Genomic DNA, 16,118 nt, shown 5'->3' with positions numbered 1-16,118 from the left:
TTCTTACACGTTAAACATCCTTCTATAACTTGATTTCAATGATGTTTCACATTCATTTATTATTTTTAGTCTTTAGTAGGTCACTCTCGAGATGTTAAATCAATGTCTTATTATCAAAAAATTCCTCTACTGCTCGCCAGTTGCAGACTATTATTTTAGCCACATTATATCGATTGGCTTCAAATTCGTGAAAGATACCTTCGTGGATTATTAGGCTGACTTTTGTTTGGTAATAAAAAGCAATTCTGCTGCTTTCGTTCATGTAATTGGCTGAAATTAACTAAAGAGACATCTTTTCTTCATTCTTTCTTTACCTTGTATCCTGTGAGAGTATTCGTTTCAGACTTGTCTTAGAATTGATCCAGTACAGATAATTTTTCGTTGTTGTTGTTACAAAATATCATGTGCAGTGTTCAATTTTACATGTTCCAGAGTAGAGCATTAAACAAGAACTGACAGACAAGTGTTAGTTTAAATAAACTTTTATATTATTAAAATTAATTATATATATATATATATAACGACGAATTATCTTTTAATTTCAGCACTCATATTTTTACTATATGAGTGTTTTTGTTCTGACTACTAAGAACACGACAGAGTTAAGTCGTTCCTAAATTAACATATCACAAAATTTCTTTCAAACAAAAGAAAATTCTTCTTTTGAGTAACCCTCTTACATTAGCAAGCTACCCAAGAAACTACAAAAACTTAATATTATATATAACGAAAGACTAAAATCGTAAATCACTCAAATTCTCTAAAACTACAACGAAAGACACAAGTCAACATGCTTAAGCAACATTGTTTCCATTATCAAGAAATGTCATCACATTGAAAGCTCGACCTATTTATGCTCCTATCCCCCAGTGGCAAAGCGGCATGTCTGCAGACTCACATAGCTAAAAATCTCGTTTTGATAGCCATGGTGGACAGAACACAGAAAGCCCATTATGTAGTCTTGTGCTTACTTCTAAACAAACAAATTTATACTCCAAAGTGGAAAAAAAGACATGATAATATTCAAATATTCTGAATGTTACATTTTGTGGACCATAGTCTGTATGTAGAAATAACTTTATTATGCATAACACAAATATTCTCTCTAAATTCTCTTTGTAATTTAAATTTAACATTTTTAGCTCCGATACAGCTCAGAATTGCTGTGTCTATTTTGTTGTTGTTTTTTATTCAAGTACAAAGTTTTCGATTATATCTCTTTCATTCCTTGACCGATTTTTAGATTTAATTACAGTTTTGTACTCAGGAGATCAAATCCTTTTGCTTGATGTATCTGACCACGCCCAGGGTCTCATCGTGGATAGTCCGGTAGAGGTCCTGATGAGTAACAAAATCTAATCTGGTATACTCGTGCCCCGCGTTTAGTATTACTGACGCCGAAAAATATAAATAGTAAAAAGAAGAAAAAAGTATTATAATAAGTTAATTTACTTTAATCCAGCCTAAAAGAATTTTAAGTACCGCGGCTATTGAGGATTCTATCTTCTTTAATTTTATATATTTCTAGTCATATCCTATTAGAATTTCGGAAATGTTCAACCATAGAGATAATTTCTCAGCATTTATGATATTATTTAATTCTTATTTTTAATTTTATTTTCGTTCGAACAATATAAATTTTGCTAAACGTAAGTTAATTTGTCACATATCATTTTTCAAAATTGTTTTTCGATTCGTTAATGCCTTTATTTTTCTAGTTGTTCTGGAATATTGTAAGGTACGTCAAAAACATTTTAAGAAGATTCTTGGTAGGCATTTAAATATACCTCATCTAAACACTTTTCCTTCATTTTTTTACAAAAAACTTCTGAAGTTGATAAAAGTTTAATTTTCCACAATCGTTAAAGATTATTGTTTATTACTACACCTTGTTTATGCTATTAGATTAAATGTCCATCCAATTCTTAACCTCTTTTTTTTTCATTAATTCCATAAGCACCAAAGCAACTAATTGATCTTTTAGGAAGATCTTATCAAAAACATTCCAAAAGTAAAGTCCCTAATTACGACAAAGGAAAAGACAGATAATTTCAACAAGCTGATAAGGAAAAAGAACATTTCCTAAACCCATGTTAAGAATGGGTAATTAAATGTTAATTTTCAGTTGGATTTTTAAATAGCCTTTCTAGGTTACAAAAGTCTTGTAATAATATAAGTGAAGCTAAAAAATCTGAAATTCCATAGAACCTACCTAAACCTTGTCTTTCTGAAAAGTCGTGATCTCACTGGTGATGTTTCAATCATTAGTAATTCATCAACAGACATTTGAAACGTGACTGTTAAAACATTTTAAGTTTTATACTATTTTTGTTTAATTGCGATAGGCAAGTTACTGTCCATAAGGATGTTACTATTACATATGAAAGCGTTTTCAGTCATCTGATCAAATAAAACTAGCAAAACACGTTTACATGTGTATAAAAGTTTTAGCCTTATTTTGATGCGTTTGTTTTTCCATTGGATTTCCAAAGCCATACACAAATGTCTGTTCAACACATACCAAAACAAAACAATCATCTTTCTGAAATCAATTAAGATTTTCTTTTCTTTTTATTTCATTACATACAATGTGTGAGAATTACGCATACTTGAAATTTCTATATTTCTCTATATCTTATACCAATTTTTTTTCATTCACAAGTTGCGAAAGGAATCTTTCTAAGAATTTTGGTTGATTGGTTCATTATTATCAAATATATGCAGTGGTGTGTATTTTCAACGATACACTATAAGAAACACAAATATTGCTTTATTTTTCCGTATTTTAAGTGAAAACTAAACAGTGTAGTACTTAACTATGAATGTTAAGCTTAGAAGTGTTAAACATTAAGTCATTAAGTCCCAGTTATAACAGTATGACAGGTATATCTACGAAACTTTGCACAAAATGTGCATTATTCTGTGCTTATTATTATCAAAGATTGATGTTGCTTTTTTGCACGTTGGTACTTTAGTTACGCATACATGACATTAGCATAGATATAACTTTTTAAGTTTATGATTAATTAAAGACGACACTTTTTGTTTCTTTGCTGCTGAACTCAAAGCTGCACAAGAAATTTTATGTGTTGTGTCCGCCAAAGGTATCGAAAACCAGTTTTAGAGTTTATAAGCCTTCAGAACTTCCATTGTGCTGTCACTGTGGACAACGGTAAGGCTTCAAAAATCGCAACCTTTCTGTTTCGACTTTGGCATACATTATGATTTACCCTTTTTCATTTTATTCACGCGGTTGAAAGAGGGCCATGAAACTTTGTAAGTGTAGTGAATGTTGGTGTAATTTGAATAAATTAATAAATAAGTCTAAAGTAAATAGATAGTGTAAGATAACCTAGCCTAGAACCAAGTCCATAAAATGTATCATGAAAGTAAAAATATCGATCCAATTTTAAACTTAAATCATTTCTGAAATAAACTATTTTCTGTTAAATCAACAACATTTTTAGTGAAAAAAACAAACCTCTTAATTAATGCCTTTCTCCACTGGCACAGCGGTATGTCTCCGAACACACAACGTTAGAAACTGTATCTTTTGTATCTTTATGCTTCTCTACAAACAAATAAAAATAAATGAACATAATTAGTCAACAGAAACTCTAATTTAAGAAATTAGCAAAACGTTTTCCAGTTTTTGTTGTTTATATCTTTCATTTTATACTTTTAATACACAAACTAACAAAAATATTAGGTTATACTTTTGTTGCTAAACAACGTGACTTGAAAGCTATTGTTGGAACACAGTTACCAAAACACAATGGTTTTTCTATATATTATAAGTTGTTAATATACTACAGGCTATGCTATGGAGTAGTAGTATTTGCCTTGTCATTTTTCACCGGCTATTTGTTTGTAATAAAAGATTGTATCTGTATGTGTATTTGTCTGCGATTTCTATTTGTTATATAAGGAGCCACTTCTTGTCTCTGAGGTTTTTCGCTAAATTGTCTGGTTAACAAATGCACACACGTAAGCGCGAATGCATGTACGTGTCTGGCTGTCTGTGATTGCTATCTATAACCATTTCTTTAAGCGCTAGCTTGACTGACAACGAAAATTTACATACGTTTGTTTGTTGAATTTCGAGCAAAGCTACACGAAGGCTATTTACGCTAACCGTCCATTATTTAGCAGCGTAAGGCTAGAGGGAAGGAAACTAGTCATCACCACCCACCGCCAATGCTTGAGCTACTCTTTTACCAATGAACAGTGGGATTAATCGCACATTATAACGCCCCCACGGCTGATAAAGCGAGTATGGTTGGTGTGTGGGGTGATTCGAACTCACGGCCCTCATATTACGAGTTCAGAGCCTTAACCACCTGGCTATGTCAGGCCTACTCCTAGAGATATGAGTTGTACATATAAATGTAATTATATTCCTGTTTAAGACCCTTGTCAGATCTCGTTTCAAGAATTGTGTGCTGTTTTTGTTCCTTTACAACATGAATAATATCAAATTATTTTGAATCGTAAGTTACGAGAAGAGGCTTTAAGTTTTGCATTCTCTTTCTTTATAGCATAGAAGAATTTAAGTTGACTTATTTCAGGAGTTAAAAGTGAGAGGGAATTGGAATATTTCCACGTTCGTTTGTTGAAGTAGCGAAGAGAGAAATGCCAACTTAATAATATTAAAGGTAATATTATTAACCTTTTTAAGCACAGATGTTTACTTCTTTGAGAAAATTATTTCTCAGCAAGAGTTCTGAGTTTGTGGAATGGCGACACTGATAATGTGATGTATGTTGTTTGTGTGTGAGGAATAACACAGATAAGCAGAGTGATCGCGTGTCACTTTCTTTTTCCTTATGTTCTGATACACTTAAATATTCGGCAGAAAAAAGAACCTCTGTAACACCATCAACAACGTATTGATCAAGTCCAGATGAGGAAAACTTTGACGAATCAATGATGTTCCTTTAGAACAATGGACATACATTATGAGATGGAATGTTTGACATCGTTGGGTTGCCAGGACATGTTTTTGGAAAAGCTAAAATATTAAAACTCGCTTTGCCCGCTTTGTCAACGACAAAGAAAGCTAACAATCTTATCTCTGTTTCAGAGTGATAAACAGAAATGCGAAATATCTCATGTTTTCTAGAGATCAAACATAGTAACGTCATATAACAACAAGCGAGGCTTGACAAGATGTTGGAACTACGTTCTGTCATAGAAACTATGTGAGAACAAAATTCCAGATATGAAAGATAGGAGCATTTTATCGTCAAAAGATATAAGAAAAAAAAAGAGATGCTTCCGAAATGAAGGATAGTAGATAATTCGACCAATAATCCTACTTCAGTTGAAACAAACGTTCTTTTTATGAAAACAGATTTGAACTAAAGAAAAACGTAAACCTGGAGTTCAATTTGTATTTTAAAATGTGGATTGAATTGACCGGCAAGTTAGTGATGAAAGAAATCAGATAAAGACACATATTTATTCTATACAACAACTGCATAAACAACAAGAGTAAGAATGCAATGAGAAAAGGCAGATCCCTGTAATCGACGCTTCAAAATTAGAAATAGTGGCTGATAGCCTTAGTAGCTTCGTCATATATAGAAACTTATTTTCCCACTCTTGTCTAATATAGTTTTGGAAATTAAAATGCTCAGAACACACACACACCTTCGGCAAACCTTTACACAAATTAACCACAAAGAAAGAAACAACTGAATAAAAGAACTCGTACAGATTAGAAATATAACATGTTTTCGTTTTTATGTGCATGATGAACACTTTTGATAGTGCATCTTTTTACTACAACCAAACTACCAACAGTAGTCAGTGATGTCTAACAAAATCAAATATCCCTCCTCCTCCACAACTACAACGTTTCACAAAGTAAAGAGTATTCAAACCTTCACTAACTACTCAGCTTAAACTACATTTTATAATTTTGTATTCAATGTCTAAGTTATACAGATTTTTCACAATTAACAGAAAATTATCTCCAGCATTAAATATCGTGATTTTGAAAATTCATAAAAACATGAAAACATGTACCGTTTTTATAAATCTTTGAGTAATTTGTTATAAAACACTTGTATCCTTCAATTGAAAGTTAAGAGATAGTGAATAAATATAACTGAGATTTAGTAGCTATTGCAACATTAGTTGGAATCGTGGTGAGGACGTAACGTTTAGTCAATTATTTAGTTTCTTTCGTTATGGAATTGACATCATTGCGGTGGGTATAGTACAACAAACAGATTATGTACACAAAATCTAGAAAAACAAGCGTGATAACTGGATCTGATGTTCTGTCTAGTCAGTTTATAGATGTGGCAAATTTTAACAGGATATCCTTTGAAGCCTGAACTGTCTTTTTGAAGATAAGGAGTGATGTTTGTTTTCAAGTCAGCAAAGGCTAAATTTGATGTTCCATTCAGTTAGTTTATAAATATGGTAAACTTTGACAGAATAGTATTTGGTGATTGAACTATGTTTTTATAGTAAAGAGTTGTCTACACATTCTATTAAGCTTGCTTCACTAATCCATATAGGTCGCAGCAAACATTCTGAACAATGTGCTAACATTCTAAAATTATGTAAATCAGTTAAAAACCATGATGATATTATATGACAACCTGAAGATAAGAAATTTCGTTTTAACAAATGTATATTATTTATCAACTCATAGTTAACGTGTATATTAAATCATCGCTGTAACATTGAATTACAACTCATTGACAATGTGTACAAAGCGAACATTATGGGACATTCAAAAGGTTCTGAATATGTTTCATGACTCGTTCTTAGTAGGGATGTATTAGTAATGGAGATATAGAAGGTTAATCACACTTTATTTGAATACCAATACAGCGGTTATTCGCCGCAGATGCAATCCACGACCATACTAACGATGCCTTTAGCACCGTTATATCTGATACACGGAAAATCTCTAAATATTTAATTATGCAATGACATCAGTTTTTTTGTTTGTTTGAAATTAAGCACAAAGCTACAAAAGCAGCTGTCTGTGTTCTGCCTACTACGGATATCGAAACTCGGTCTGTGGAGATGTGAGTCCGCAAACATACCGCTGTGCCACTAGTGGCTCAGTGACATGAGAGTAAATGTATTGCTGAATACATATAAAACGTCTTTCTACATAAAAATATTCCAACAGCGAGATTGTCAAAAGATAGAAGTCAAATAGCAACTATTTTGAAAAAAAAAGTATTAATTTTTCTTTATCTAAGTGAAAAACCTCATAAAGTAGGCGTTTAGGAAAACACTGGGATCGGACATCATAATCAGAAACGAAACCCTTGCATGCAAAGTTGAAGGTTGTGGCTACAAAAGAAAACCCTTTGATTCAAAACAATATTATGATGAAAGTGAGCATATTTTACTTTGGTACCATTAAGAAAGTGATAAATAAGTATCTGAACCTTGTGAAGGTCCACAAGTTTCCGGCCACACCTAGAATTCAAAGGATGTTTTCATGGCTAAGATGGGCAAAGAAACGAATCATTAGACCATTTGCTAGCAAGCTCCCCAGTATTCTCTAATGAAGCTATATACAGTTTAACTCTTTAACTGACAATTAATATATATATGGCCCCTCTAGAACACTATTATGAGCATAAGAAACACATTACATTAACTCTGATTTAGTCACTTACCAGTTGGATATTTTGTATCACAATGAAGAAAGGGTATTCCCCTTCAAACTTCAAAAACTGTACTAGTTTAAGTTTCAGGTAATTTGTTTGTTTGTTGTTTTTTTAATTTCGCACAAAGCTACTCGAGGGCTATCTGTGCTAGCCGTCCCTAATTTAGTAGTGTAAGACTAGAGGAAAGACAACTAGTCATCACCACCCACCGCCAATTCTTGGGCTACTCTTTTACCAACGAATAGTGGGATTGACCGTCACATTATAACGCACCCACGGCTGAAAGAGTGAGCATGTTTGGTGCGACGGGGATGCAAACCCGCGACCCTCAGGTTACGAGTCGCACGCCTTAACACGCTTGCCCATGCCGAGCCGTTTCAGGTAATAAATGCAATACTGAAACACTCGTACTTTCGTTTCTTATTAATTTTTCCAGAACTAAACCTGTTTGAGAAAGTTGTTTACTTTAATGTAGCAATGAAAACGTTAAACGTGATCTTCGAAACAGTCATTCACATATATTGGTGAGATTTCAAAAAAACTTAAAAAGACGGGCAGAAGTTAAATTCTTTAAAATAAACTAGAGATGGGCTATCTGCACCAGCCGTCCATAATTTAGCAGTATAAGACTACATGAAATGCAGGTAGTCATCACCACCAACTCTTGGGCTCCTTTTTTACCATAGAATAGTACAATTGACCGTAACATTCTAACGCCCACCATAGCTAAAAAGTCGAGTATCTTTGGTGTGAAGGAGATTCGAACCCGCCACCCTCAGATTAGGAGGCGAGTTCCTTAACCACCTGGCCATGCCGGGTTAGAATAAGGCAAAATTATAAATTAAAATATTAATCGTAATGTTGTATATGGGTTATCACACCATATACTTAATTTTTCATTCAACACTCTTTATCCTAGAATATATTTCAATGTATTGGTAGACCTCATTGTTAAGCTCGTGAATTTAACAAGGAATACACAGTGATATTCAAACACTGGTTACTTACCAATCTTCTAGTTAATAAAAATACAAAGTGACATTCAAAAACTGGATTGTTACCAATTTTCTAGTTGATAAACATACACATTGTTCTTCTTTAAAACAAAAGGGTTCAAAGTCGTACGTAGCGCTGCTTATGCTAAAACTTTATTATCTTTAATTAATGTTTCAAAATATATTTGAATAATAATTAGTCACATATTCAATTAATTTTCAAACATTAAATAAGCGTTATAAAGTTCTAGCATGATCAGCGCCACATAAAATAGTGAACTCTGGACTAGTAGCCATGTTAGCAAGTTATATGTTTATAAAAATAGCGAACATGAGCTATCTTTCAAGAATTTTGGATTTAAAATGAAAACAAAAGCATAACTGTTGAAACAAAGTCACGATTTTAGTTTAAAAATAAGGTGGAAGGACAAAATATTGTAGAAATTATTTAATTCAGCCTAGTAAGATATTAATTTACTTGCTGAAAAGAAAATTTATTTTTCGCCCATATTTTCAGGTATAAAATTTTAAAGCTGTAAATAAATTTGATTGTAGGATCTGAATTTCGAAGCTTCAGATTCTATAACTTTTTAGCATTGGTTAGACTTCAATTTCACACTAACTTCTTTGTTCTTTTCTAGTTTTAGTTTGTGTAAAATTGATTTCTTAATGATTCTTTAACAGTGGATTAAATTCAAAAGACATATAACTATTTTATATCAGCTACAAAAATGTTAAAAAATTGAATGGACGTCTTTGAATTTTGGAGTTTTAATTTTTTAAATAATGTAAATATAAAGGAACTTCACAACAATTTTCCATTCATAATTTATAATTGTAGCTTGAAAAATAATTTGTTTAATTAGGTTTTTAAAAATTTGTTTTTTTTATTTTCATATAAATTTATTCAAATAACTAACTGTGCATAATTGTAATTTACTTTGAGCTGATTTACTAGGAAATGTTAACTACCGAAAAACATCTCTCGTAAGGTTTGGAGCTATTCGTTGTTTTTACCAAATATTGGAATTTGATGAAGTACGAACCATAGATCCTCGGATTCATATTACTAATATGTTTACTACTAAATCATATCCGATGTAGGCTAAATATGAATATTAGTATATTACACAATAAATTAGTACCTTTATTTTTAAAATTTGACACTAAAATTTAATTACTTTCTTATTGTTTTTATTTATTACTTAAAACTGCATTTAAAAGCAAATAATAAATGTCTTAGTGACATAAACATAGATCAGTTTGAAACTTGCCCTGGCAGAACCATAAATCTCAGGACTGACAGCCTAGGCACGTTTTCCAATACGTCACACCCGATCCAACCTAATTCCTTTTCTGAAGTTGTACTTAAATACTAAAATAATACACAAGAAATTAATACCTTTGTTGTTTTTTTAAAAATGACACTAAAATCTAGTAAATCTAAGTGAATTTTTCAAATAATTATCGTGCACTTTTTTGTGATAAGTATAATAAATTCATTCAGTAAAAAGCTGTTAGTTACAAATTTGTGTTTTAGTAGAACACTCCTGAAAAGACTGTGAAGTGAAATACTGGCTGTCCATTTGAAAAAAAACAAAATACAACAATATTGTGTTATAAAGTCGTTTATTAATAGTATTAAAATGTTCTTTATACACTACAAAAATTAAATACAATACTGTTACTTCAAAATAAGGTACAACTAAAGCAGTTTGCTATCGAGTAGTTTTGTTGAACTTCAACAGACAACAATGATATTAATCCTGTAGAATAATGTAGATATTCCATTATGTAGCGAAATTAAAAATCAACAGGTGTTAACGAAATAGATATCTATTCCTCTATTCACTAGATGGCAGGAGCGTCTTTTTTACTGAGTTTGAAGTTCTTTAACCCATGTCTAATATTCATCTTTTATTTTCAAAAATATTCAAAATAATCTGTATTACAGAGTTTATTAAGGAAGTCGAGTTATTGGGGTGTTTAGTTATTTTAATATTAAATAAAAATAATAGAAAACTTCTAGGTAAGTTTATTAAATCATGCAAAATGCAAAATTTTAAAATCAAATTTAGTGAAAAAAAACAATAATTGAAGGAAGTTTGATTAAAATTTTAAAAAATAGTCTTAAAAAATCAAATCAAATTTGTCGAAATTCATAAGAAAAATTGTTCCTGAAAATTTGTTAATTAAGCTATCAGACAAATAAAAATATATTACTCTTTTGTTTAGCCACCAGTGAGACAGCGGTATGTCTGCGGACTTCAAACGATAGAAATCAATTTTTGATACCTATCGTGGGCAGAGCACAGATGGCCCATTGTGTATTTTTGTGCTTAATCTCAAATAAATAAAAGGTTTTGTTAAATTTCGCATAAACTTACTCGAAGGCTATCCGCTTTAGCTGTTCCTAATTCAGAAGTTATAAACTATCAGGAAAACAACTACTTGACATCATCCACCGTCAACTCCAGGCTACTTTTTACCAACAAATACTGAAACTGGCTGTCACATCATAACGCTCTCACAGTTGAAAGGAGGAGCATATTCAGTGAGTGGTTTCGATCCCTCAACCCACAAACTGGGAATCAAACGTCCTAACCATCAGGATGTTTTTCTTTTTTCGGAGAATGGTTCAATTAACTGACCTTTTTGAATTGTCTATTTTGAATTTTCAAACATTTTAAATAAACAAAAATTTGATGAATTTGTTTACACACACTTTTTGATATAAATTAATGCATTAAAATCTGAATTAGAAATTTTAAATAACTGATCACTTTAATATTGATGATACAATTGAAAGATGTCTCCTTGTTTAACAAAGTTAATTTTTTGTTATCTTTAGCAAAACTGTTCAAAACAATACCATAAACTATAGCAATGTTGTAGATTTCTTGATATTTTTGGTTCATTTTTAAACTCAAACTTGTATTCATTATTTTCTGAATTGGATAATTAATAGAAATTTTTATGTTATTTTAAAAAATTAGATTTTATTCTTAAAATCACGTTATTTAATGGCACAGTTTGAAAAAACAATTAAATTAACATAAAAATGATGAACAAAAATATTTGCAAGAAATAAGGACAGGTTAATTATAACTTTTTAATGAACTGTAGATATTTGTTTTACTAAATTCTCTAAAGTAAACTGAAATAACGTTACTCAAAAATCGATATTTTGCAGATATGCTACTAAAATATTAAGTTTGATTCATTTAGGGCATATTTCATGCAGATTCTTGATGAGCCACTAAAATGAAGTTTGGTCTGTATAAAGCACAGTCAATACAGTTTCTTAATTCGCTACTAAATTAGTTAGTTTGGTCTTATGTAGTACAATTCATGCCTAATCTTGATATTCTGCTAAAAAATTTAGTTTCGTTCGTATACAGTACAATCCATGCATAATTTGATACGCTAATAAAAGATTTAGTTTGGTTTGCATACAGTAGAATCCATTCATAATCTTGATACTCTGCTAAAATATTTAGTTTGATATGTATATGGCACAATCCATATAGAATCTTAAATCGCTACTAAATAATGTAGTTTGATCTATACATATATTACAATTCATGCACAATCTTGATACGCTACTAAAAGATTTAGTTTGGCCTATATATACTATAATCCAAAATCTTAAATCGTGCTACATATAAAGCGACAATGTAGTAATTAGACAAAAACAATGATCCAAAAACACAAATGCAGAAAAAATACTATAGTTTTAGAAACAGTATAAAGATTAAAATTTTTAATTCCACATTTTAATAATATCACCACCCTTATAATACTTCCTTAAAATATATATTATGTAACAGATTTAACGTTTTACACGTTTTTTTTTAATTCCTACGTTTGTTTCAGTATAGTTTTTTCAGCGCGTGATGTATTGTTTGTTTGTTTTTTGGAATTTCGCACAAAGCTACTCGAGGGTTATCTGTGCTAGCCGTCCCTAATTTAGCAGTGTAAGACAAGAGGGAAGGCAGCTAGTCATCACCACCCACCGCCAACCCTTGGGCTACTCTTTTACCAAAGAATAGTGGGATTGACCGTCACATTATACGCCCCCACGGCTGGGAGGGCGAGCATGTTTAGCGCGACTCGGGCGCAAACCCGCGACCCTCAGATTACGAGTCGCACGCCTTACGCGCTTGGCCATGCCAGGCCCGCGTGACGTATATTGTTGGATGCATATTGCCCAAGTCCCGTCTGTTCTCTAGCTCGTAGAAGATTTTTGAGGATAAAAATCAATAAACGTTGTTTTACGAAAATGCTAGCGTGTTCAAACTTGGATGACCATTTTGAAAATTCGCCTTAAACTATATACACCAACGCATCAAGAGAAGGAGAAGAATATTATTGGTCAGCTACAGTCAGTGTACTATAAGCCTCGGAAGTTATAATTGTGATTAACGCCTATTAATTGGAAAACTACAGAATTGTATCAAAAAAGTGTGTAGATTTCTAACATTACTAAATGTTTAACTTCAGTATATTAACGTTAGAATTTCTTCGAAAACATTAGATATTGTCGTCGACGAAAGCTTACAGATACTCCAAGCTAGCCAGCCGTCAAAAGAAGTGTACAGATACATCAAAAAAAGAATTAATTTGCTTTCTGTGAACGTCTATAATATATTTAGTTAAAGACCAGAAATAAGGCTTGGTATTGTTTGTAAGTTTGTGAAATTTTTGTATGTAAACAATTATTTGTATTAACTATTAGTAATAACCCTTATTATAAATTGTATTGTTATTTGTATATTAAAATATATTTGTGTTAAGAAAAAATTATGTCTATAAATCTTGTTGGCAAATAACAGAAATTGTATAGATATTGACATTTAATTAGCTCCTAAATCAAAATTAAATTTTCCGGCTAGTTGAAATCTTAATACCTAGTATACTTAAAATAATAAATCGGAGACTCATCACAGATAACTAATATTACGTAATAATTATAATAATACTTAGTTTTGTCTGTCCTGCAAATGTGCATACACCTCATTATTTTAGTGTACACGCATGCACTTCATTTAAACTGGCGGATGTAAATACACTTGAGTAAACATTTTTGTTACAATAACATTAAAAGCTTATCAAAGTTTTAAAAGGTTCTAACGTTACATCATAGAATAATAAGTTTATCTGTTGATATTATTAAGTACAGTAAAATTTAGCCTTAACTAAACTAAAACAAAAAACGTACACAACTTACTGTGCTAATATATCTCTTTAACCAACACATATCCTGCTAATAAAAGCTTAAGTAATGTCAGGTCTAAGACAAGAGGACTTATGAAGTTCGGTGTCTACGGCCAGAATTATTTTGCATTATTCTAGAAATCCTGCATTCAAAGAAGCAGTGTAGCAATAACAATACTAATTTGGCTGAAACTATATTGAATTTATCTGCTAGTATATATAAAATTGCACAATTTGCACAGAAAAAATATTAATTAAACCTTCGAAATAATAGTGCATATCAAATTTCAAGACACCTTTCAAGTTAATAACAACATATTGATATTTTTTGAGCCTCTTTGTAAGTTCATAATTTGCAAAATATTGTAGATTACTAGAAGCTTATTGCACTCATAATAATGATACAGATGTAATGATATTCGGTGTTCTATACTCATTTTCATTACTTATTAACATTTGCATGTGTTTCAAAGAAACGTAATAAAATAAATCATTCTTGTGATATATAATTCTATTGAATGTACTTGTTTTTATAAAACTGTTTATATTGCCTTTTTCCTAATTTTTGTTTCTTTATTCTTAAGTACAAAGTTATACAACTGGATGGGCTATCTGTGCAGATATCGAAACCCAATTCTTTTAACATTATAACCCTTTGACTTACCACTGAACAGGAAAATTGTTGATCCTCTTTTTCATAACTTAAGGCTTTAAGTTCTTATGACTGAATATTTAAGGCCTTAACGATTTTTCATACTCAGTTACTCGCACCAGGAATAAGTTAAATATGCAGGGTTATTATGAATGAAATATTAAAATACTGACTCAATACTATACGAAACTAACAACGTAATAATGCATGCTTTTACACTGACTTGCTCCTTTTCTATGACTCCATATACATCTGTAAACCTCTTCATTTATTTTGAGCTGCAAATCAGGCTAAGCATGTGATGTATCAAACGTTACGTTTATCTCACTATAAAGCTAATCCATTACGTGTGTGTGTATTAGCAGCCATTGCCCAGAGTTGGGTTGCTCTACTACAGTAACTTCTCTTATGGTAACTGTAAACTGACTGGCGGTGTATATTGGACATTTTGTTTCACGATTTTTTCCCCAGGAGAAAGATAAAAACGATGAAATAGGATACTTATCCAATATTTTTTTATAAACTTTTGTCTTTCAATTGAAAGAAGCAAGTACTAATCAGTTAAATGAGTAAATTGTTGTCTCTCCCACAAAGTAGAATGTTCAATAAGCATCTAATGAGATCATCTATTTTATTTTTATGTTATTTTCGCTATTGGTATTGAATTATTTAGAAGATAAAAGAGAAACACACAAACCAAGAGTAAAAATAAATATACTGTAAATTTTTTCTGTAGTGTCACATACATAAATATATGTATTATTTTTTTATTGAAATGTAACATGCAAATCAAATGTTATAAGAGTTTAATATATCAAAATATCTTTTGTTGGAAAGGTATGATATGCTTATATTTTAATTCAGTGTCCTGCTGTTAAACTTAGGTCTTATGAACTGCAGCCATAAAAATTTTGAACCAAGATAATTAGTGTTTTAATCATTTTTGTACATAAAATTATATATGACAGGCCTGACATAGTCCTTGATATGATTAATAAAAGAGTTTTCACAAGAACAGTAAAGTTATATCCATAAAATTTGTTAATATACATAAAATCACTAGAAATATGTTTTACTGTTTCTAATTTATATTATCATATATTTTATTATAAGCATTAGTTTCGTTGTTAGCTTAGTATGTGGCTTCAATACTAATCTAAACCTCTACAAGCTCGATGAACCTCGTGAGTTATTATTAATATTACAAAGTAGTTCTGATCTATATACTTAGCTCGCTTTTATCATAAACTAATTAAAACCTTACCAGTAGAAAAAGTCTCGTGCAAACGTACTTGATGTATGCAATAGCCGTCATTAGAGATGTTTTCGTGACAACTATATCACCATGGTTTATCTTGTTAAGTATTACTTCGATCACGTTGGAATAAATGCATTTAATGAAGTAGAAACAAAAAGAAATACTTAGAAAAGACATCAAAGCCTTCAACAGTATTGCTGTGTTCGACACAGTCAGGTGACGAGTAGGTACACAGTACAATATGTAAAAACAAGTAAATTCAGGTTTTCAGTCCTAGTGTTTCAAATTCAAAAAATGCGTGTTGCAAAATGAAGGAAAAAAAACAAAGAAAATCTGAAGTAGCATTCGAA

The sequence above is a fragment of the Tachypleus tridentatus genome, chromosome 13 (genome assembly GCF_004210375.1).
Source record: "Tachypleus tridentatus isolate NWPU-2018 chromosome 13, ASM421037v1, whole genome shotgun sequence".
Lineage (NCBI taxonomy): Eukaryota > Metazoa > Arthropoda > Merostomata > Xiphosura > Limulidae > Tachypleus > Tachypleus tridentatus.
Note: the sequence above shows the minus strand (reverse complement) of the source record.